General features: G+C 45.1%; 1 protein-coding gene across 3 annotated transcripts in view; it reads right to left on the reverse strand.

Annotated features, from left to right (window-relative positions):
• Positions 1–22,365, reverse strand: part of LOC126161757 (hemocyte protein-glutamine gamma-glutamyltransferase-like) — a 174,488-nt gene extending 152,123 nt beyond the window's left edge. For 2 of the 3 annotated variants that reach the window (XM_049917809.1, XM_049917808.1), the window contains exons 1-2: positions 22,314–22,365; positions 15,646–15,794 (exon numbers count right to left, since the gene is read on the reverse strand). The gene's annotated coding sequence lies outside the window, so the exon portion shown is untranslated. The remainder of the gene's footprint in view (positions 1–15,645; positions 15,795–22,313) is intronic. The other variant, XM_049917810.1, reaches the window with a different exon arrangement.
• Between the last annotated feature and the right edge of the window lie 340 nt (positions 22,366–22,705).

Here is a 22,705-nt window from a genome sequence, read left to right on the forward strand (position 1 = left end):
CCGTGCCCTTTCAAAGGAACCATCCCGGCATTTGCCTGAAACGATTTAGGGAAATCACGGAAAACCTAAATCAGGATGGCTGGACACGGGATTGAACCGTCGTCCTCCCGAATGCGAGTCCCCTCGGTCATGGATGTGTGTTATGTCCTTAGGTTAGTTAGGTTTAAGTAGTTCTAAGTTCTAGGCGACTGATGACCCCAGAAGTTAAGTCGCATAGTGCTCAGAGCCGTTTGAACCCCCCTCCCTTTTTTTCTTTTTTTTTTTTTTTACAGGAGACAGCAAGAAAATTATTTCCTCGTTTTAACAAGGATCGTTTTGATATTAGTGTCTCTCCGTGTTCAGGAAGACCTTCGGGGTTTGATGAAGATCGTTTAGACACATCAGTCCATAATGATCCACGTCATTGTGCTCGAGAAGTGGTAAATGTCATAATCTTTGATCATTCCACTATCGTGCGACGTTTGTATGCAATGGGGAAGGTTCATAAATCGAGTGTATGGGTACCGCATGCTCTAAGCCAAAATCAAAAAAATCAGCGGGCCACCACAAGTGCATCTTTGCTTTTTCATCATGAACACCGAAGCATAAGGGAAAAAGGAGTACAACGACCTGCGCTCACACACTAAAGATAGTACCACGCATCTAGTGGAACATCGACTGTATGTGTACTGAAAATTGCTTCCCTGAACTATAACCATAACTGCTAACATCTATTGTCAACAACTGAGATGTCTTGCAGACGCAGTCCAAGTACAACGACCAGGAATACTGACTGAAATGATGCTACTCCACAATAACGTGAGCCCGCATTCTAGTAGACTCGCAAAAAACGCTGTACAGGAGTCGATTTGAGAAGTCATTCCTCACCCACCTTATTCATCTGATCTTGAGCCCTCAGATTATAAGCTTTTCCGTTATCTGTCGAACAACCCTCAAGAAACTTCCTTTCTGGATGAAAATGCGTTCCCAACATGGCTCAACAATCTCTTCGCCTCAAAAGCAAGTGATTCCGAAAAGTGGTGGCAGACTGTTGTAGATACTGCAGGAGAATATATACTATCGACGATTAAAGTTTCCGTTACATGTATTATTGTGTTTATTAAACTTATGGAAAAACTCTACGAACTTGTGCACCAACTCAATAAAAAGCGTGTCCATAATGTACCCACGCTCTTAGCTCAAAACATTTGTGACATGACTGTCACACATCCCTATTGGATACTTTTTCATTTTCTGACACTATTTCCTGGCTATTTTCTTGAAGGAACTGGGCAGGTTTCCATGTTTCCATGGGAGGATAGTGTAGCGTATTTTATTGCTGGCAAGGTGCGCTGCTGGGGTGGACTCAAATTTCTACTTGTGGCCAACAGGCGGTCAGTCAGTCACAGTAGCAGGGATCAGCATTCCCGGGGAGCCGGGCAGTTTTCGCAGAACTGTAGCAGCAGCCCGTTCTGTGCCTTCGTTGGCGAGAGGCCGCATTTGCTGGCCCCAAAGAATAATTGAGGCTGACATTTTTCCCTTTCTCTAAGGACAGACCGCTGAGACGCCCAGCCAGTGCGACAAAGTCGATCGCATTTGCTCCCAATCGAAAGGGTCGCCCCACTACCATGCTTGGCCCAAAGAGAATGACCAGTCGATGGGACACTGCTACATGCCAGTACCTCTTGTGTGTTAAAGTGCATTTTGCATGCCTAGAGTGGTAAGTATCTGCTGTGTTCCCCTATTTTTACGTGAAATAAGCTATGGTCTTGTTCGTCAAATTGGCAAGAGCATTGAGTCACCCCGTCCACGTGAAGTTGCTTTGAAAGTTAGGCTGCTGTGTGGTTTGAACTAAGATCCTAGGACACGCTAGATGACTTTGGGGACATGTAGCTCTTACAGTTCCGGTAGTGCGATCCATATTCGGAGAAGCGCGCAACTTACTTCTTTTTGTTCATAACTTGTGTTACCTAACTGACTAAATTTTTTTATTTCTATTTGTCTCGTTAACTTTGACTTCGCGGGATGCGCACATCTGGAAATCTTGTTGCGTTTTCCCCATTCAGTCTTCCATATAATTTGGCTCCGAACGTAGTGTTAGCGTCAATTTCAGTAACTGCAATCGAATTTTAAAATAACGTTGTTCTCTGTCAATTTTTATGTGAATTCTGTTCATTTAGTGGAGCAAAAAAATTTGTCACACCTAGTCCTGACTTTGATTTCGAAATCCCTTAATCGTCCTACAACTTCCGCGTGGTTAGGCAGCCCACAAATTATATATATATGGCTTGTAGAGCCTTGGCCTTCATTTTTATTCTGTTTTTAATCTGTATTTGTATTGCATGGGTGGTAAGTTGATAATGCTATCATTACCGTTTATGCACACAGGCCTGAAGACGGTGAACTGAAGCACCAAAACTGGGAGCCATACAATAAACGGCATCATAAGGACGGATGTAAATATTTCATTTTCTTACATAAATTTCAGCTGCGTCTTTCACTTCTTCCCACAAAGATGAAGTCGATTCGAGAATTTAGACATTGGTGTGCGCGTAGGGTGATCCGCACTGCCACAGCCGATTTATTGGGTCGCAAGAGCCGGAAAAACACAAAACTAATGAGAAACAGCAGAAATGAGAATACCGAGAGGCTTAACATCAAAACTGCTGACCACGAAGTAGGTGAAGTTAAGGAATTCTACTACCTTGGATGCAAAATACCTTATACCTCATAAAGGACGAAGCAAGGACATAAAAAGCAGATTAGCACGGGCAAAGAGGGCACGCTTGGCGAAGATAATTTTACTGGTATCAAACAAACACATTAATTTGAGGGAGAAATTTCTGATAATGTGCGTTTGGAGTCCAGCATTGTATGGTAATGAATCGGGGATGTGGAAAAGCCGGACTAGAAGTGAATCGAAGCTTTAGAGATGTGCTACAGTAGAATGTTGAAAATTAGGTAGACTGATTAGGTAAGGAATGAGGAGGTTCTCCGTAGACACGGCGAAGAAAAGAAAATATGGAAAATACTGAGAAGACAGGTGATAGGACATGTGTTAAGACATCAGGGATACATGGCGCTAGAGGGAGACGTAGAGGATTAAAACTGTAGGGAACGACAGAAATTTGAATACGTCTAACAGATAATAGAGGATGTTGGGTAAAATTGCTACTCTTAGGTGAAGAGATTAGCGCAGGAGAGGAATTCGTTGCGGACAGCATCAAAGTAGTTAGAAGACTGATAATGCAAAAATAGAGAAGAGCCAGATTTACCTACGTTATTCTCTGCATCTTTCTGTAGGCTCTACGAGACGTCTTCCCAGTAGACAAAGGCTTGTAAGCCTCAGGCTTGCAGAGCATCAAGTCATCTTTAACAGAATGCAAGAGTCCTGCTGGTAGAGGATGAAAAAACACTTTCACTTTGAGCTTCGTTGACATCCGAACTATTTTTGACGACGGGCTTCCCTCGTATGGCAGGAAGCCACGGATTTAAGTCTAAGTCTTCTTCCTGATCCCTTATGTGCGCCTTAGGATGTAGCAAGTGTTGTAGCTTCAGACTTTTGGCTCACTCTCCAGATAGACGAAAGGCTTACGACCGAAATATTACAAGAAACGAAGTGTATGCCGCTGCACTAAATGAAATTACTGGATCAATTATTACGCCGCGAAGTCACGAAAATACATGTGTAGCTCATAGCCATCTTTCAGACATTGAGCATGAGAGCCATGGGAGCACAGCATATCGCACAACAAATTGGTTGTGGATCAATGACTGCAAAACAAACGGTTACAGGATGGGCTCACGACAACAATGGTAGGCATGGGTTCTTCCAGAAGGAATTCACAACGAAAAGACTCTAGAAATATTTGACAGATTCCGACGGATAGGTGGATTACGACAGCTAAAATCCAGGCAGAGGTTAGAGGCAGTGTGTCACTACGAATCGTCAGGAACACCAACCTGGAAGTCAGACTGACATCTCGAGATGTCCCGCGGCGTTCACCGCTGACATCACACCACAGATCAGAGAGACTTACTTAGACCGAAGTGATAAAAGTCATGGGATGGTGGTGGTATCATGTAGACAAGGTATAAAAGGACAGTGCACTAGCGAAGCTGTCATTTGTACTCAGGTGATTTGTGTGAAAACGTTTCAGGCGTGATTATGACCACACGACGGGAATTAACAGACTTTGAACGCGGGGGACATTCCATTTCGGAAATCATTAGGTAATACAATATTCCGAGATCGACAGTGTCAAGAGTGTGCCGAGAATATCAGATTTCAGATATTGTCTCTCATTACAGACAACGAAGTGGCCAAAGGCCTTCACTTAACGACCGAGAGCAGCGGCCTTTGCATAGAGCTGTCAGTGCTAATAGACAAGCATGAAATAGCCCCAGAAGTCAATATGGACCCTAGACGACTGGAAAACCGTGGCATGGTCAGATGAGTTCCAATTTCAGTTGGTAAGAGCTGATGATAGGTTTCGAGTGTGGCACAGACCCCACGAAGACATGGACTCAAGTTGTCGACAAGGCACTGTGCAAGATGGTGGTGGCTCCATAATGGTGTGAGCTGTGTTTACATGGCTCACTGATTCGAAGTGGTTACGTTAGGGTACTAAGAGACCATTGACACCCATTCATTGACTTCATATTCCCAAACAACGATGGAATTTTTATGGATGACAATGCACGGTGTCAATGGGTCACTATTGTTCGTGATTGATCTGAAGAACATTTTGGACTGTTGGAGGAAATGATTTGGTCACCCATCGACCATTTATGGGACATAATCGAGAGGTCAGTTCGTGCACAAAATCCTGAACCGGCAACACTTCCACTATTATGGACGGCTATTGAGACAGAAGGGCTCAAAATTTCTGCAGGAGACTTCCAGTGACTTGTAGAGTCCATGCCACGTCGATTTGCTGCACTACGCCGGGATAAAGGATATCTGACACGATATTAGAAGATATGCTATGCCTTTTGTCATCTCATTGTATACGGTGTTGAGTGGCACTCTGTCCGTCCCCGGTAGCTGAGTGGTCAGCGCGACAGAATGTCAATCCTAAGGGCCCGGGTTCGATTCCCGGCTGGGTCGGAGATTTTCTCCGCTCGGGGACTGGGTGTTGTGTTGTCCTAATCATCATCATTTCATCCTCATCTACTCGCAAGTCACCGAAGTGGCGTCAAATCAAAAGACTTGCACAAGGCGGTCTACCCGACGGGAGATCCTAGTCACACGACATTATTATAGTGGCACTCTATGGTGTCGGTGGTGAGTATCCTTTCTGTTTCTATCGGTCAGATCGACGCTAGCGTGTTCGTAGACGACCTGTTAGTAAATCATATTAACTTGATCCAGGCGAGACAATAAATTCTTCAAAATAACACTCGGGGCCTGTTTTTCTTCTATTACTCAACGAATGAAATAGTTTATTAGTGCCCGTAAGAGTCACACTTCGTATTAAAGTTGAAGATGGACGCCAGTTCCAGATGTAGGTTTAATCATTTAATACCTGTTAGCATTAAAAACCACAACAAAGTTTGATAAACATTGTACTGGAACTTCGTAGTGTAACACTTCGCGTTGCTGAATATGTTTCTTTCTCTGAGCGTCGAAAGGTGGTATATTTAATATAAATGACGATGTATTAACTCAATCAGCGTGTGAGCATTATGACATTGGAACGGATGGGTGCGATTTGCCGCACCCCGCCCAGCTGTGACAGAGCGTCGGAAAGGCACCCGCCGTTACGAAATGCAGGCGGGCGCGGGCGCGCCGGAGCGTGCTAGCGGTCTGGGCGAGGCAGCGTCTATCACAGCGCCACGTGCCTGGGGGACGGACGGCCGATGGAGCGGCTACAGGCGCAGCGGTGACGTCACCGCGACTTGCGCAAGCCGCGAGGAGCGAGGTGCAGCGCGCTTCCGCCTCACGCCTCGCGCCACACGTATGCAGCACGCCACGCACTGCGCCTCCGGCATCGCAGCCAGCGGAGTTGCTAATAGGGACGCCAATACTCAATTTAGCTGATGCACCTGTAGTTGTTTATGCACTATGACGACCTCAGCGTGAGTTTCGACACTGAGCGCACTTCCTAAATTACTGTGGATGATCCCAGATGCGACGCATCACGCAAGGACAGCACTAATCGCTCAGTGGATTCGTGCTTAATCCGAACAATTGTTCGTTTGCGGCTATCACTTTTTAAATAATACAACCAAGCACATTGTCCTGGACAGCGAATGTTCGCCAGAGGCAAGAGTGTCGTCAGCAGCGCTTCAGACGAAGTGTGATAGGACTGCTCTCGTTCTTTATAAACATAAACGATCTTTTGATGTGCCGGATAGAGTAAGCAGTAGCCTGCGGCTGTTTGTTGATGATGCTGCGGAGTATGGGAAGGTGTCGTCGTTGAGTAATTGTAGGAGTTTATAAGATTATTTAGATAAAATTTCTAGTTGGTGTGATGAATGGCAGCTAGCTCTAAATGGAGAAAAATGTGAGTTAATGGAGATGAGTAGGGAAAACAGACGCATAATGTTATAGCACAGCATTATCCGCCCCGATAGCTGAATGGTCAGCGTGACGGACTGCCGTCCTAAGGGGCCCGGGTTCGATTCCCGGCTGGGTTGGGGATTTTCTCCCTTCAGGGACTAGGTGTTGTGTTCATCCACATCCGGCGTGCGTCAAATGTAATAAGAACTGCACCAAGGCGGCAGGACCTGCCCCGTAAGGGGTCTCCCGGCCAAATGCTCATTTCCATTTCCATAGTACAGAATTAATAGTATGCTGCTTCGCATAGTCACGTCGATTAAATATCAGGTCGTAACGCTTGCAAAGCGCTATGAAATGGAATGAGCATGTTAGGATTGTAGAAGGCGAATGGTCAATTTCAGTTTATTGGGAGAATTTTAGGAAAGCGGGGTGCATCTGTAAAGGAGACCGTATGCAGGGCACTCGTGCGACCCATTGCTGACTACTGTTCGAGCGTTTGGGATCCGAACCACGCAGGATTAAAGGAAGCAACTCAGAGGCGGGCTGCTAGATTCGTTACGGGTGGGTTCGAACAACACGCAAGTGTTATGGAAATGCTTCAGGAACTCAAGCGGAAATCACTGGAGGGAAGGCGACGTTCATTTCGAGCAGCACTATTGAGAAAATTTAGAGAAACGGCATTTGAGGCTGACTGCAGAACGATTCAACTGCCGCAAACATATGTTTCGCGTAAGGACCATGAAGACATGATTAGAGAGGTTAGGGCTCTTACGGACGCGCATACACAGTCGTTTCTCAATCTGGAACCGCGCGACCTCTACGGTCGCAGGTTTGAATCCTGCCTCAGACATGGATGTGTGTGATGTCCTTAGGTTAGTTAGCTTTCAGTAGTTCTAAGTTCTAGGGGACTGATGACCTCAGAAGTTAAGTCCCATAGTGCTCAGAGCCGTTTGAACCAGTCGTTTCTCCCTGGAACAGGAGAAGAAATGACTAGTAGCTACATTTTGTTGATGACCCTGTAGTGTATGGTAAAGTTTCATCTTTGAATGACTGTAGGAGGATACTGGATGACTTACGCAGAATTTCCGTTTTGTGTGACGAATGGCCGGTATACATGTAGACATATGTAATGTAGATGAGTGGGATAAACAACCCTGTAATGTTCGAACACTACATCTGTTGTGTACTGCGTGACATACATCGATTACGTATCTAGGCTTAATGTGGCAAAGCGATGAGAAATGTAGTGACATCTTAAGGTAGGTATCAAGGAAGTCGAATTGTCGACTTCAGTTATTTGGGGGAAATCTAGGAAAGTGTAGCTCATCTATAAAGGAGACCGCATCTAGTGCGACACATTCTTGAGTATTGCTCGAACGTTTGGGTCCCCAGCAGGTCGGATTAAAGAGGAAGACATCGAAACAAATTCACGGCGTGCAGGTAGATTTGTTACTGATAATTTCGATCAACACGTATTACGTAGATGCTTCGTGAACTTAAATGAGAATCCGTGGATAAAAGGCGATGTTCTTTTTACGAAGCACTATTGAGAACATTTAGAGAACCGGCATTTACGGATAAATGCAGACTAATTGCACTATCAGCAACATACAAGTCGCGGAAGAACTACAAAGACCAGGTAAAGGAAAATGAGATCGTATAGAGGCACACAGACAATCGTTTCTCCCTCGCTCCATTTGCGAGTGGAACAGAACAGGGAACGACCAGCACTGGTATAAGGTACTCTCCGCCATTTCCGTACGGTGGTTTGCGGAGTACATACGTATATTTAGATGCAGATGTAAATAATGAAACTTTGAAGTACCAAAAGCTAAAGCTTTCCCCAGGTCATAAATTGCACATTTTGAACTTTAATATCCAAAAAACTCCTTTTTTAAAAAAGAAAACGGAAAGCAACAATTCGTTAAAACAACAACTCGTTAACAGTTAGCGAGTTCAGTCGAAAATATACATCGGCGACGATTTTCCAAGTACACGACAATTAGGGCTCCATGAAGCAGCTTCCACATTAGACGAAAGACTGATCTTCTTTTCGGAATCCGTTGTAGTATTAAGTTCAGTTTTGCTTTCTATAAGGGCTAGATTTTTGAACTTCTGAGATTGAGGTTCTTCCTTCAACAGTTTACTGCTCCGAGATAAGCTGCTCGTGCCTGTTTCTCCATCTCTGCCAAAACTGGGCAGTCCTCTGTTTCCAATTCCTGGCTGAGAGCTTAATGAGCCACTTGTAGCCACATTAAAGGCAAACAACTAATTCTGTTGGCTGCTGTAAGGTTTTTAGTATGAGTCCCCTTTGGCAACTTGTTTTCCATGTAGATGATTATTTTATCAAATCTGTTCAGATATTTTTACAAGCCTGCAAGCAACATTAACTATACTGCGCAACAAAATTAAAGCATCACTTTTTCGAAAACATGTAATTGTCTCCCATTGCGACGTGTAAGTTTGAAATTAGTCTCGAAGGTGCCTACATCCTTGCCCTCTAACGGTACTAAAGCATGGCGCCCTGCGTCGTCACTCTCGGGGTCTCGGCAACGATATTGATGCATATGTGAATGAAACGGCAAGACCACCTAGCTGGCACGGCAACACCCACATTCCCACCCACCCAAATTTGTTGAGCACTTTAAAAAAGTACCTCTACAGTGACAGCTCATGACGGGAGTCTTAGACGTCTGCAGGCAGGCTACAGCGGTGCTCTTGTGCTTGCTAGTAAGCATCCGGTATCTGAGAGGTGTCAAAGTTGCCTGTCTGCAAGCGCCTGGGACTCTCGCCACAGACTATCTCTGCACAGGCACATTTTAAAGAGCACAACAGTGGGGAAGAGTGGGGGGGGGGGGAGGGGAAGGGGTATCGCGGGTGATTCCAAACTGGGGGAGTCTTAGAAGAACACTTTGCCTTTTTTATTCAAGTATCTGTCAATGTCGCACCCCTCCACGATCACACCTCAGGAGTGGGCGAAACAAAGTACGAGCTTCTGATCGGGATCGAATTTCGTCGAATGGTTTTCAACGGTCGATAGTGGTTCCATCCTGTATACCAAGCGAAAGGGGTGCGATCACGTTCAATGGAGTTGGTGGCCCACGATATGCTCACAGAAGGGTTGAATCGTCCGAAGGGGTGTCAGCTGTGTCACAGATCGTCAAGAACTTCGTCCTGTTGATCATCACACTGCGAACTGTCGTCTTCGAACGCGAAATGTGTGGGAATCAACGTCCGAAGGGAAAGGTCGGTTTCATTTTCATGTCCATTCTGGGCGGCGATGTGTCTGAAACTTTTTGCTCGGCCACAGCTAAGAAAACCACGTGATTTCACCGCTGTGAGTAAAGGTTTGACCTCCATCGCAGAGGCGTCAATAGAAAGGTTGAAATGTGAATAGGAGTGGGTGTGACATCCTTCCTTTCGTATGACACGTCTACAATGACGTTGGTCGGGATTGTGGCGAACTTTGGTGTCAATGTGCCTCATTAACCCACCTTACACCTCATATGACCTTCTGAGGTCGGCACCTTGCTGTTCAAAGTATCGCTAAGTTCGAGGGTGCCGTCGCAGGGTGACACACTTTTGCACCATTACAGAGGAAAGCTGTAGACACCTTTGAACCAAATTTCAAACTTGACATAGCAGTGGGATACAGTTACGGGGTTTCTACAAAGTGATTCTTTACTTGTATTGTGCAGATGGCAGCTCATATAAAACGGGAAGTTAGAAAGCTGTAGGAACTGAAAAATAAATTAAGTCAGTATCCGTATCTGAGTTGTCACCGCGTCTGTTTGCCATGCAGAGGGCCCGGTGTTGCGATGGGAGGACTGGAACGAAGCTCACACAACTTCGTGAGGCGAACTGGCGAGCTACTTGAAGGAGAAGTAGCAGCCACGAGTGCGAACGGTGGGCTGACTCAATACTCTGCCACACAGCATCCGAATGGCGTCATATTACAGAGGCCGACGGCTAGTTGCATCGTATGGTGCTCTGGGCCTGATCGTGGAGTTCTGTAAGTTTGTTGTTAGTAATCCTGCTATAACCTCATCCTACATACATGGAGACTAAAGCGACGAATGAAAATTTGTACCAAGGCCAGGACTGAAACTTAGGAGACCCACTCACTAGACAAGTGTGCTAACCACTACATCGTCTGGGAATTTCGACTGAAATGGGAGGTGTGCTCCCGATCCATTAATTTAAAGGAAAAGAGATCTCTAACGATATGATACTAATAAAGAAGTTCTTATATGACTGATTCACTCTTCCTTAGATCCACTGAAACGATAATTTATCTCGTCCTTGGAGATGCCGTGGCTTCGTGCAGAGGATCACGCGCGCATGGCGACCGGATTCCACGGACTCCAAGCAATGTGCGTAGCGCGAGTAGTGTTTGCGACATAGTCCACCAGTGATGAACAAGGAAACGTTAATGGTTCAAAATGGCTCTGAGCACTATGGGACTTAACTTCTGAATTCATCAGTCCCCTAGAACTTAGAACTACTTAAACCTAACTAACCTAAGGACATCACACACATCCATGCCCGAGGCAGGATTCGAACCTGCGACGGTAGCGGTCGCGCGGTTCCAGACTGTAGCGCCTAGAACCGCTCGGCCACTCCGGCCGGCGAAACGTTAATCACTGCATCAATGGCAATCACTGATGCTCTATAGCAATCTCCACTGCAGAACGCTCTAACCAGATCATCTCTAACTAATCCTTTGCAAATTCGACATGATGATAAAACAGATTAATGATTCAAAGCTATGACAGTCAACAGTCTACCAAAATATTTGCAGTTTCTCCAAGAAAAAAGTAGTTTGTTTTAATTAAATCCCGTCGTCTATTAATCGAGCACCACCTGCAGGTAACATAGACACAAACTCTAACTGCGAGGTTTCTGCCTACCAGTTACGTGAGCACTCAATAAGCCGCAACTTTCGTCTACAAAACTCGTAAAAACGGACTAGAGCTTCGCTCCTGCTCCCCAGATGGAACTTCAGAATTCTTGAAAGCTTTCCGTAGTGGGAGAATAACATCGTCAATCACGAGCTTCTGACTTCAGATATGGAAATGGAAAAGCCGTGTGGCTAGGGCGTCCCGGCGGGTAGACCGTTCGCCTGGTGCAAATCTTTCGAGTTGACGCTACTTCGGCGACTTGCGTGTCAATGTGGAGGAAATGATGATGATAAGGACAACACCCAGTCCCTGAGCGGAGAAAATGTCCGACCGAGCCGAGAATCGAACCCGGGCTGTTTGTTATGACATTCCGTCGGGCTGACCACTCAGCTACAGGGTGCGGACTTCAGATATCAGTAACACTATCAATCAGCATCTCCACCTCGGTGGCTCAAGACGGCTGCCGACCGACGCCATGATTTCGATAGCTGTAAGTGAGTCCTAAAATTTTTAATCATTGAAGCCCTTCTCCTATTCGAGTCTGTCGTATAGAATGATTGACTTTTTCTCAGTACCTCGTGGCATGACTTCTCGCAACATTATTTTCCGCTTTAAATTATTCTTAGGATACGTAAAGGAAGGTCTATAGCAATATTAACACTCATATGCAGACTGGAGAGATGAATTAAAGTTTCACTAAGGCCGGGATTCGAACGTGGGCATCCTGGTCACTAGAGAGATGCGCTAACCACTACGCCACCCTGACACAGTGGCTTTGCACAACTGCGCGGACTACCCCAGTATGACTCGCTCCTCAGTCAAAATTCTCTGGGTAGCGAAGTGGTTAGCGCAACTGTATAGTGAGCAGGAGACCCGAGTCTGAACCCCGGCCTTAGTACAAATAAATGATGACTAACTGAAAACCTCAGCTGCTGACAGGTGTTGTTGATATACCCCGATGTGGACAGCTTAAAATGTGTGCCCCGGTCGGGACTCGAACCCGGGATCTCCTGCTTACATGCAGACTCTCTATCCATCTGAGCCACCGAGGACACAGATGAGTAGCGCGACTGCAGGTACTTATCCCTTGCACGCTTCCCGTGAGACTCACATTCCCAACTGTCCACAATTCTACATATGTATTGTACCTTATAGACATTTGCCCAACCACTCATTACTCGCGCACGCTTTGGCGATTCCCGAAAGAGTCTCACGGGAAGCGTGCAAGGGATAAGTACCTGCAGTCGCGCTATTCATCTGTGTCCTCGGTGGCTCAGATATGTAGAGCGTCTGCCATGTAAGCAGGAGATCCCGGATTCGAGTCCCGGTGGGGGCACACATTTTCAACTGTCCACATCGAGGTATATCAACAACACCTGTCAGCAGCTGAGGTTTTCAGTTAGTCATCATTTATTCCAGGCAAAAGCTGCACGGTCATCAACAGTAACTGTTCTTTCGAGAACTTAGTACAAATGTTCATTCGTCTCTTCAGTGTACATACGCATCTTACAGATGTCCGAGACGTGAAAAGGTCTCTGAAAGCATATGGTTTCATTTACATTAAAATTCGACGAGGATTGTGTAGCTCCCTAGTACTACGCTAATGCGGCTTAGAAGAAACGGAATTATTGGGTTCCGTTTGCCATCAAAAGCCGGCCAGTATCATTTACCAGGGTACTGTCTGCCGGGTCAGACAAAAATCAATTTCAATCGGGTTTTTACTCAACTGCATCATCGTCTTTTAGCCTTTAAAATTTGAAGACATCATAAAAATAGTTGCTGATCAGTTAGTTCTAATATGAAAATAGCTTGACAATGGCGTTTATTACAAACAAAAGTACTTCCTATGACTTTCACTGCACTTCTATGTAGTTGCCTAAATAATTCAGCAACTTTTAACAGTAAGAAACCTGTCATTATAAAATCAGACAATATTTTCAATAAATCATCAATATGAATAGAAATGTATGCTCTTTATCTGTCACCTTCTTACACATATAAAAACATAGTTACAGGACTTTTGCTTACGTATACCGACAATGTTTGAACTTTAAAACCGCACCACTTCAACTGCCGGCCTAATGAAAGTATCGTTACTTGTGCCTAGCAGCTGCCCGTCTGTAAATGCATCTCTCACTGCACAGCACGCCAGGTCGGCGTAAAGAAACACCTCGGCTCGCTGACGCAGCTCTGCAGCATCCCAACACGTTGTCACAGTCTCCTCAGCCTACTGTTTGGCCAGCAAATAGACCGCTGTCCCACGCGGCAAACGGTACGCGTCCCTGCCCACCAGTAAATGACACGGCAGCTAGTCTGACCGAGAAGCTGAAAGCTCCCGAAATACCTATGGGACGGCGAAAGCAGAGGAATTACACATAAAATATTTGCGTATTTCAAGAGGCTGTTCCCACCTGTTATCCTTGATTACTTGACGTGACGCAGCTCGAAGACGCGAAGGCCGTATGCCACGGATCAAGGTATTGTGGCTCTTTTGACGCAGGATGCATTATGTTACTGGGTTGTGTGCAGTGAAATAAGCACATGACAATCCTGCATTGTGTTTCACTACAGGTTTACTGCATGCTATATGTGCTCCTGATTTATAGCTGACTGGAGATGTTAATTTCTAACACAAAGCTCGCAATTGCGTATGGATTGTCACACAACTGCAATACAGCTGAAGACGCCTGTTTATGAGTGAAACTGGTTGTGCAATAATCTGAGTAGTGCAGTTGTGCGCAACTACAGATTCAACACTTGTCTTTGTTTTACTTATTTTCACTCTAAGAAAAAAAGAAAAAAAAACGCACCACGAAGAATTATCCGAATACGACAGGGATCGGTAGATGTGATGTGCAAGTCCACACAAAAAAATGATTACAATTTCAGAAAATTTGGATTATTTATCAAGACAAAGAACTTCACGGACTGAGCAAGCCAATAACTCGTTCGTCCAAGGAGTTATTCGCCTGGGCACTGGTCGATAGGGTCGTTGGATGTTCTCCTGAGGGATATTGTGCCAAATTCTCTCTAATTGTCCCGTCAGATCGTCAAAATCTCGAGACGGCTCGACGGTCCTGCTCGTAGTGCTCCAGACGTTCTCCATTGGGGAGAGACCCGGCGAGCTTGCAGGCCAACTTAGGGTTTGTCAAACACGAAGGCAAGCAGTAGAACTCTCACTGTGTGCGGATGGGCATTATCTTGCTGACACGTAATCCCAGGATGGCTTGCCATGAAGGCAACAAAATGGAGTGCACAATATCGTCGACGTACCGCAGCGTTGTAAAGGTGCCGCGGATGACAAGAAATGGTATCCCAGAACATCAGTCCTGGTTGTCGGGCCGTGTGGCGGGCGACAGTCGCGCTGGTATCCCAAAGCTCTCTGGGACATCTCCAGACACGTCTTCGGCCCGGAATCTCATTGACTGGAGCAGAATTGCCTCCACTGATGAGTACCGCTTTGAACTCAGTCCCGATGATCGGCGAAGACATGTGAGGAGACGTCCACATAGTGGTGGGATACCAACCTGCCATATGGCCTGACAACCAGGAGTGATGGTCTGGAATGTCAATTTGTTTCGTAACAAGACCCCTTTGGTTGTCATCCGTGGTAAGCACAGCGGTAAGTCGACGTTATTCTACGCTCTGTTTTGTTGCCCTTCATGGCAAGCCGTCCTGGGCTCACATCTCATCAAGATGATGCCCGCCCTCACACGGCGAGAGTTTCTGCTGCTTGTCTTCGTGCTTGCCAAACCCTACGTTGGCTAGAAATGACAACAGATCTCTCTCCAGTTGAGTACGCTTGTAGCGCTATGAACAGGAGTCTCTAACCAGCTCAGGATTTTGATAATCTAACGCGCCAGTTGGACAGAATTTGGCACGATATCCCTCAGGACGACATCCAACAATTCTGTCCAACAATGCCAAACCGAATAACTGATCGCAAAGGGCCAGACGTGGACCAACAACCCATTACTGACTTGCTCAGTTTGTGAAGCTCTTCCTCTTGAATAATTAATCCAATTTTTCCGAAATTGTGATCGTTGTCTTGTCTGAAAAAGTAGTTCACATCTACCAATTTCCGTCCCATTCGGATAATGCATTCGTGGTGCGTCGGATTTGTGTGTGTGTGTGTGTGTGTGTGTGTGTGTGTGTGTGTGTGTGAGTGTGTGTGTGTGTTATCTAAGCGTTTGATCTGCTTTGGGCGAATGTACAAGTGTCGTTTCTGAGTGAATGTTGCTCTTGTCGGTGCCTACGTACCACGTGACTCGCTACTGCTGAGGGCCGGTGTAGCACGGAAAGCGGAGCTCCCGGCAGCAGTCTGAGAAGAAACCGGTTGGCTCCGGGAAGCGGCGCAGATCTGCTCTGCCGTGTTTCCTCCCTCCAAACTTCTAACCAGCCTGGCTCAGCTGTAAAGGGTAACAAAACGTTAGTACCGCCTCATTGAGCTGCAATAACGAACTATCTACACATACGAGAATTGCCCACAAGTTCAAGGCGGAGCGCAATTCGTATCGATATAATCGATTTTATGTCCTCTCCCATTGACTTAATGAGCAAGGGAAATATGGCCGTCTATATGCATTTCTATGTGCTCTAATCTCTCTCGACCTACCCTTGAGGTGCCTAAACTAAATATATACTACGCGAATTTATCTAGCAGTGTTTCTTGAGAATGACAACTCTTTTCTTCGAAGCATTCCCACTTATATTACAGCAGCACTACACTCCCGTTTGGGCTATATCGGTCTGCTACAATCTGCAAGCGCGTTTCTGAGTTTCTGGATTCGTACGATGTCTGTCACGCGATCTTGATAAGGGTCCCGTACAATGGAAAAATATTCTACAATTGGTCACTCTCGTGCATGGGATTTCCTTTACAGAGGCATTGGATTTTCCCAGAACAATTCCAACGAGGATAAGTATTTAAGTCGCCTTTTCTTATACTGATTTTATGTAATCGTCCCGGTCCATATCATTTCACAGTATTTCCCCTAAATACGATACAACGTGCTCAGCATGTTCATCATTATTCTCGTAATCTACATCTATATCTACACTGAAGAGCCAAAGAAACTGGTACCCCTGCCTAATATCGCGCAGGGCCCCCGCGAGCACGCAGAAGTGCCACAACACGACATGGCATGGACTGGACTAATGCCAGAAATAGTGCTGGAGGGAATTGACACCAGGAATGCTGCAGGGCTGTCCATAAATCCGTAAGAGCACGAGGGGTGGAGAGCTCTGCTGAATAGCACTTTGCAAGGCATTTCAGATATGCTCAATAATGTCCATGTCTGGGGAGTTTGGTGGCCATCGGAGGTGTTTGAACTCAGAAGAATCTTCCTGCAGGCACTCGGTACCAATTCTGCACTTGTGGGGTGTCACACTGTCCTATTGGAATTGCCGAAGTCCGTCGGAATGCACAATGGACATGAAACGATGCAGGTGATCAGACGGGATGCTTACTTACGTGTCGCCTGTCACAGTCGTATCTAGACATATCAGGGGCCCATTATCACTCCAACTGCACACGCCCTACACCAATACAGAGCCTCCAACAGCTTGAACAGTCTCCTGCTGACATGCAGGGTCCATGGATTCATAAAGTTCGTGAGGTTCTCTCCATAGTCGTACACGTCCATCCGATCGATACAATTTGAAACTAGACTCGTCCGACCAGGCAATATATTTACAGTCATCAACAGTCTATTGTGGGTGTTGATTGGCCCAGGCGAAACGCAAAGCTTTGTGTCATGCCGTCATCAAGGGTACACGAGTGTGCCTTCGGATGCTAAAGCTCATATCGATGATGTTTCGTTGAATGTTTCGCACGCTGACACTTGCTGATAGCCCAGCATTGAAATCTGCAGCAATTTGCGGGAGAATTGCACATCTCTCACGTTGAACGCTTCTCTTCAATCGTCGTGGGCCCCGCTCTTGCAGGATCTGTTTCCGGCCACAGCGATGTCGGAGGTATGATGTTTTACCGGATTCCTGATATTCATGGTACACTTATGAAATGTCCGTAAGGGAAAATCCCCACTTCATTGCTACCTCGGAGATGCAGTGTCCCATCGCTCGTGCGCCGATTATAACAGCAAGTTTAGACTCACTTACATCCTGATAATCCGCCATTGCAGCAGCAATAACCGATCTAATAACTGCGCCAGACACCGCAGCGCCGTATTCTGCCTGTTTACGTATCTCTGTATTTGAATACGCGTGCCTATGCCAGTTTCTTTTGCGCTTCAGTGTATGTGACTATTCTGCGATTCAAACTTAAGTGACTATTAGATGTTTCAAAGACCCACATTCATACTTTACTTGATCTTTTCACTCTCGAATAGCACGTGGAAAAAATGAACACCTGACTCTTTCTGCGTGAGCTCTTATTTCTCTTATTTTATCACGATGGTCGCTTCTTCCTATATAGCTGAAAATCAACAAAATATATACGCATTCAGAGGAGTAAGTTGGTGACTGAAGTTTCGTGAAAAGATCTCGCTGCAACGATAAACGCCTAATTTTTTATGATCACTGCCCCAACTAGCTTCTCCTATTCTTTCTATTTCGTGATAATAAAAATCTAGCTGGGCTTCTTTGAATATTCTCAATGTTCACCATCAATCCTATCCGTTAAGGACGTCATACTGCGCACAAATAGTCCAGAACGGGATTGACAAGCGTAGCGTAGGTAGTCTTTTTAACTGATTTGCTGCGTCTTCTGAGTGCTCTGCCAAGAAAAGGCAGTCTTTGGCTCGTCTTCCCCACTGCATTTTCTGGATCAAATACAATCGCGTCCTTTATTGCAGCTATAAGTACTATCTTATATTTGCCAACGGCTTTGCCGCATTGGTAACACCGCTTCCCATTTGGTTACCTGAATTAAGCGCTGTTGAGCTAGACCGCCCGGGTCTGCTGAGCGCTGTTGGCAAGAGGGGTGCACTCAGCCCCTCTGAGAACAAGAGGAGCTACTTGACTAAGAAGTAGCGACACGGGTCACGAAAACTAACAACGGGCGCGAGGGTGGTGTAATGACCATACGCTACTGCATATCCGCATCCAGAGACTCCCATGGGATGAAAATAATACGGCGGTCGGTCGGTGCCGCTGGGTTTTCTACGCCTGTTTGGATGAAGTTAATTAGTTTCTGACATTTATCCACAGTCAGACAGAGTTTTCATTTTCCCCAAGTTTCTCTGTAGTTCATTACGATCGGCGGATCACTATACTTCCCTGTACACAATAACGTTGTCGGCGGACACTCTTACAGGGCTGCTGAAACCGTCTGATAAACCGTTTACGTATGCTGAAAACATTAGAGGTCCTAGTATGTTTCATTGCGGGACACCCGACGTTATTATCGTTTGAGCGGAACGTTTGCCAACCAATACAACGTACCGGGTCCTATTAGTCAAATATTCCTCTACCCAAAGATATGCTTGCGGAGATATTCCACATAATCGTCTTCGATTTGGTACAGTGTTGAACACCTTTCGGAAGTCTAGGGAGACAGAATCTACTTGTTCCCTTACATGCCTTGTTTACAATATGTCATACATGATGAAATTAGTTGTTCTTGACGAGAGTGGTCTTTCCTGAATCCACGCTGTTTCTTTGAGTGGAGCCAGTTTTGCTCCAGGAACGTTTAGGATTAGGATATGCCATGGCATATAGGTCACGCATGATTACCTCCCACATACAATGAAAAATAAACTGGTGCTCGATATCTAATGATCACGTTATGGACTAGACATTCAATACTAGCGAGTCTCCTCTTTTTCGAGCGCCACTGGCCTATCAATTACTCCCTGAAACCGACGTAGTTATACGTAATAGAGGGTTTACAGCAACCTACAGTTCAAAATGGTTCAAATAGCTCGGAGCACTATGCGACTTAACTTCTGAGGTCATCAGTCGCCTAGAACTTAGAACTAATTAAACCTAACTAACCTAAGGACGTCACACACATGCCCGAGGCAGGATTCGAACCTGCGACCGTAGCGGTCGCTCGGCTCCAGACTGTAGCGCCTAGAACCGCACGGCCACTCCGGCCGGCACCCCACAGTTTCTGCTGGTTTATTCAACACAACTGAGAAGCACACTAGGCTCTAAACATCTGCCAAAAGACAACACAGTACACCACACACCAATCCCAATCTACACCGTTCTCCTTATATTCTTGGAACATAACTTCTCGAGAAATGATAAAAGCTAAATGTATCCGTAAAAGGCGTTTTTTGAAAACAAATGTTTCAAAAGCTAAAAAATGTCTAAAAAAAGTCTCTGTAAAACGGAAAACCAAGTCAGCGAAGGCTGCCGCGGCATTTGTCACTGCCAATAACATTCTACAAGGGATGTAAACGTACTGTCAATATGTAGAATTCTCCAACGTTTCGGCTACTGCTGCAAATGACCTTCCTCGGCTCTGAACCCCCAGTGGCCGAAACGTTGGAGAATTTTTCATATTGACAATGAGGTTATATATCCTGAATAATTTTACTCACAAAAGAAAAAGTGCTTGAGCAGTTATTGGTTTCCGACAGTTATGCTCAATTTTGATGTGATATCTCATTCCAGGGACTTATCGCTCAAACACTTGCATGTTTATCAACAAATTTTGTTACTGTGATACAAAACTGGAGAGAAGATCGTTACATAAGAAGGATATCTAAAGAACAGAAACTACTTCTCATCATAAATATCATCATTTCATCCTAGTACTCCACGTATTTCATTCAGTCGTAAGATGGTTGTATACATTGCTTTCTTCTTTCTGGAAGTAGAGCTCGCGGAAGTAAGTGCCCCTCTTACGAAAACAACTATTAAATCCTTAAAAATTACACAAATAACTGAATAAGAAAGATAAGAACATTTAAAAAACGTAAGTGTGATAACAATTACTACAACATTTAAGAGGAAACTTCCTTGTTTCCCATGTTGCAATTTTTGATACGAAGAATGTTTCCTCCTATCTTTCCTGCTAAGTTCCCGCGTGCTTTCCTTGTTTCATACTTTTTCTTAAGTATTCACTTCATATGTATTTCACATCCGTTATAAAAATAGAGTTGCCTCACATAACATCCCTGAATTCTGTGACTCAAGAGCAAAAGAGGCTACGAAAAAAACTGTAGATGGACCCGCAGCAATAAAACACGCTTACGAGGAGTGATCAAAAAATAAAGGGAATTTTTTGATTTCGCCAGTTTTATGCACCCAATTTTCTAAATTTTTTTAACTTGTTGGTACAGATGCTTCTAATGTATGCTCGCCTGTTTACTGCTTTGAATATTTAATTCATTGTTGACAGTCGAAAAAGTTATGGATGTTGTCGGGTGCTCGGCGAACTTTTGCTTTCGAAAAAGACGGATCAAAGAATTTGCATAAAATTTTGCATGAAAGATTGGATTAAGTGCTGCACCGCATTCTAATTGTTGACTACGGCTTTTAGCGAATCTGCTATGAGTAAGACGCGAGTTTACGAGTGGCATAAACGTTTCAAAGATGGTTGAGAAGACTTTGAAGACGACGACCGCCTGGACGCCCTACCACACCAATTATTGACGACAATGTGGAAGAAGTAAAGAAAATAGTTCTGGAAAACTACCGAATTGCCATCAGAGATGTTGCTGATGACGTCGGTGTATCCTTTGGCTCATACAAGCAATTTTTTCGGATGTTTTGGGCATGAAACACGTAACAACAAAGTTTGTTCCGAAGTTTTTGAATTTCGACCAAAACCGATGTCACGTAGAAATCTCTCAGTAATTGCTGAATTAAATCGACAACGATCCTGACCTTCTAAAGAAGTTAGGAACAGGTGACGAAACATGGGTAGACTGGTACGTCGTAGAAACCACGCCTGGTCGTCCCAGCGGAAACTACCTGAACAGGCAAGAACGAACAAAATTCACGAAGTTCTAAGACACGCGGAGGTTCGTCTCACTGTTTTCTTCTGTTACAATGGGATAGTGCATCATGCGTTTCCCCCTTATGGTCGTACGATCAGTAAGGAGTACTATACTACCTGAAAGTTATGCGCCGTTGGCGTGAAGCAATCCGCAGAAAATGACCTCAACTGTGACGAAACCACTACTGGAAATTGCATGACGATGACGCTTCCGCTAATATGTGAATGTCTATTCATGATTTTGTAGCAAAAAACAAAAACGTTATGTTGCCTCAGCCACAGTATTCACCGGACATGGACCCCTGCGACTTCTTTCTACTCCCGAGGCGTTTTGCCACCACCGATGATAAAAACGGAATCACTGAAGGAGCTGAACACAACAATGAAACGTGAGTGCTTCCAAGCGCTGGCACAAGAGTATTATGTCTCAGGGGGATTACTTTGAAGGTACAAAGTTGATGTTGATGGATAAATAAAAATTCTTTAGGAAAAACAAAAATTCCTGTAACTTTTTGATTAAACCTGGTATTTACGTTTTAAGGCAATTTTTAACGTATCTTGTTTGTGTGTGTCCTGTTCAGTCACATTTAGTCTTCATAATAATGTAAAACAATTAAATACTTATTAGAAAATGCGGATTCCCCTCAGAAATGTTAGCGTACTCATTAAAAGGGTTCCTAGAATACGATGACACTGTTCATTTCAAGAAAGGACATCCACCAGAAATTTTTAAAGGAAACTATGCGCTCTATGATGCCTAAAACAAAGGAAGCTTTAATTCTTGCTGTCATCAATGAAATGTTATATTGCTCAAGTTTGGAATACACTGTAAAACATAAATGTCAGATCGCAACTTTCTAGTCAAAACATTCACAAAGGAAAACAAAACAATTCTTGTCTGCTTCCAGAAGTAACTTCAGTGCTTACAATTCATTGCGGAAGTGATTAAGCATATTACGTTAAGAGTGCGTGAGCATCGTGAAGCTTGAATGAACACGTAACGATTAGTACTTACATCAAGAATGCTGGAAGGCGGCGTCGAGACGGCAGCCACTGAGGGAGGCGGCGGGCGAGTGAGCAGTCGCGCGCATCGCTCGCTTTAAATATGGCGGGCGCTCCGGCCGCGCATGCGCTCTGCTCGCGGCCGGCGCGGAGCGGCACTTGACGTCCGCAAAAATAGTTCGTAGCTTGCTGGCATCTCCAGCTCGCGTCTTTCCATACTTCTCGAAATCGGCTGGCCTAAGATAGGCGTGATGCTGCTTCCAGCGTATACCACGGTAACCGGCTGCATGTTTCACAATAGAAGTGTCACTCGTCTCGAAGTTACAGTTCCAAATAGGTTGCCGGAGAGAAATGAATGGTCATAAAAAGGTGGCATGTGATGCCACATAATCGTAATTTAACGAG

The sequence above is a fragment of the Schistocerca cancellata genome, chromosome 2, assembly GCF_023864275.1.
Source record: "Schistocerca cancellata isolate TAMUIC-IGC-003103 chromosome 2, iqSchCanc2.1, whole genome shotgun sequence".
Classification (NCBI taxonomy): Eukaryota; Metazoa; Arthropoda; class Insecta; order Orthoptera; family Acrididae; genus Schistocerca; species Schistocerca cancellata.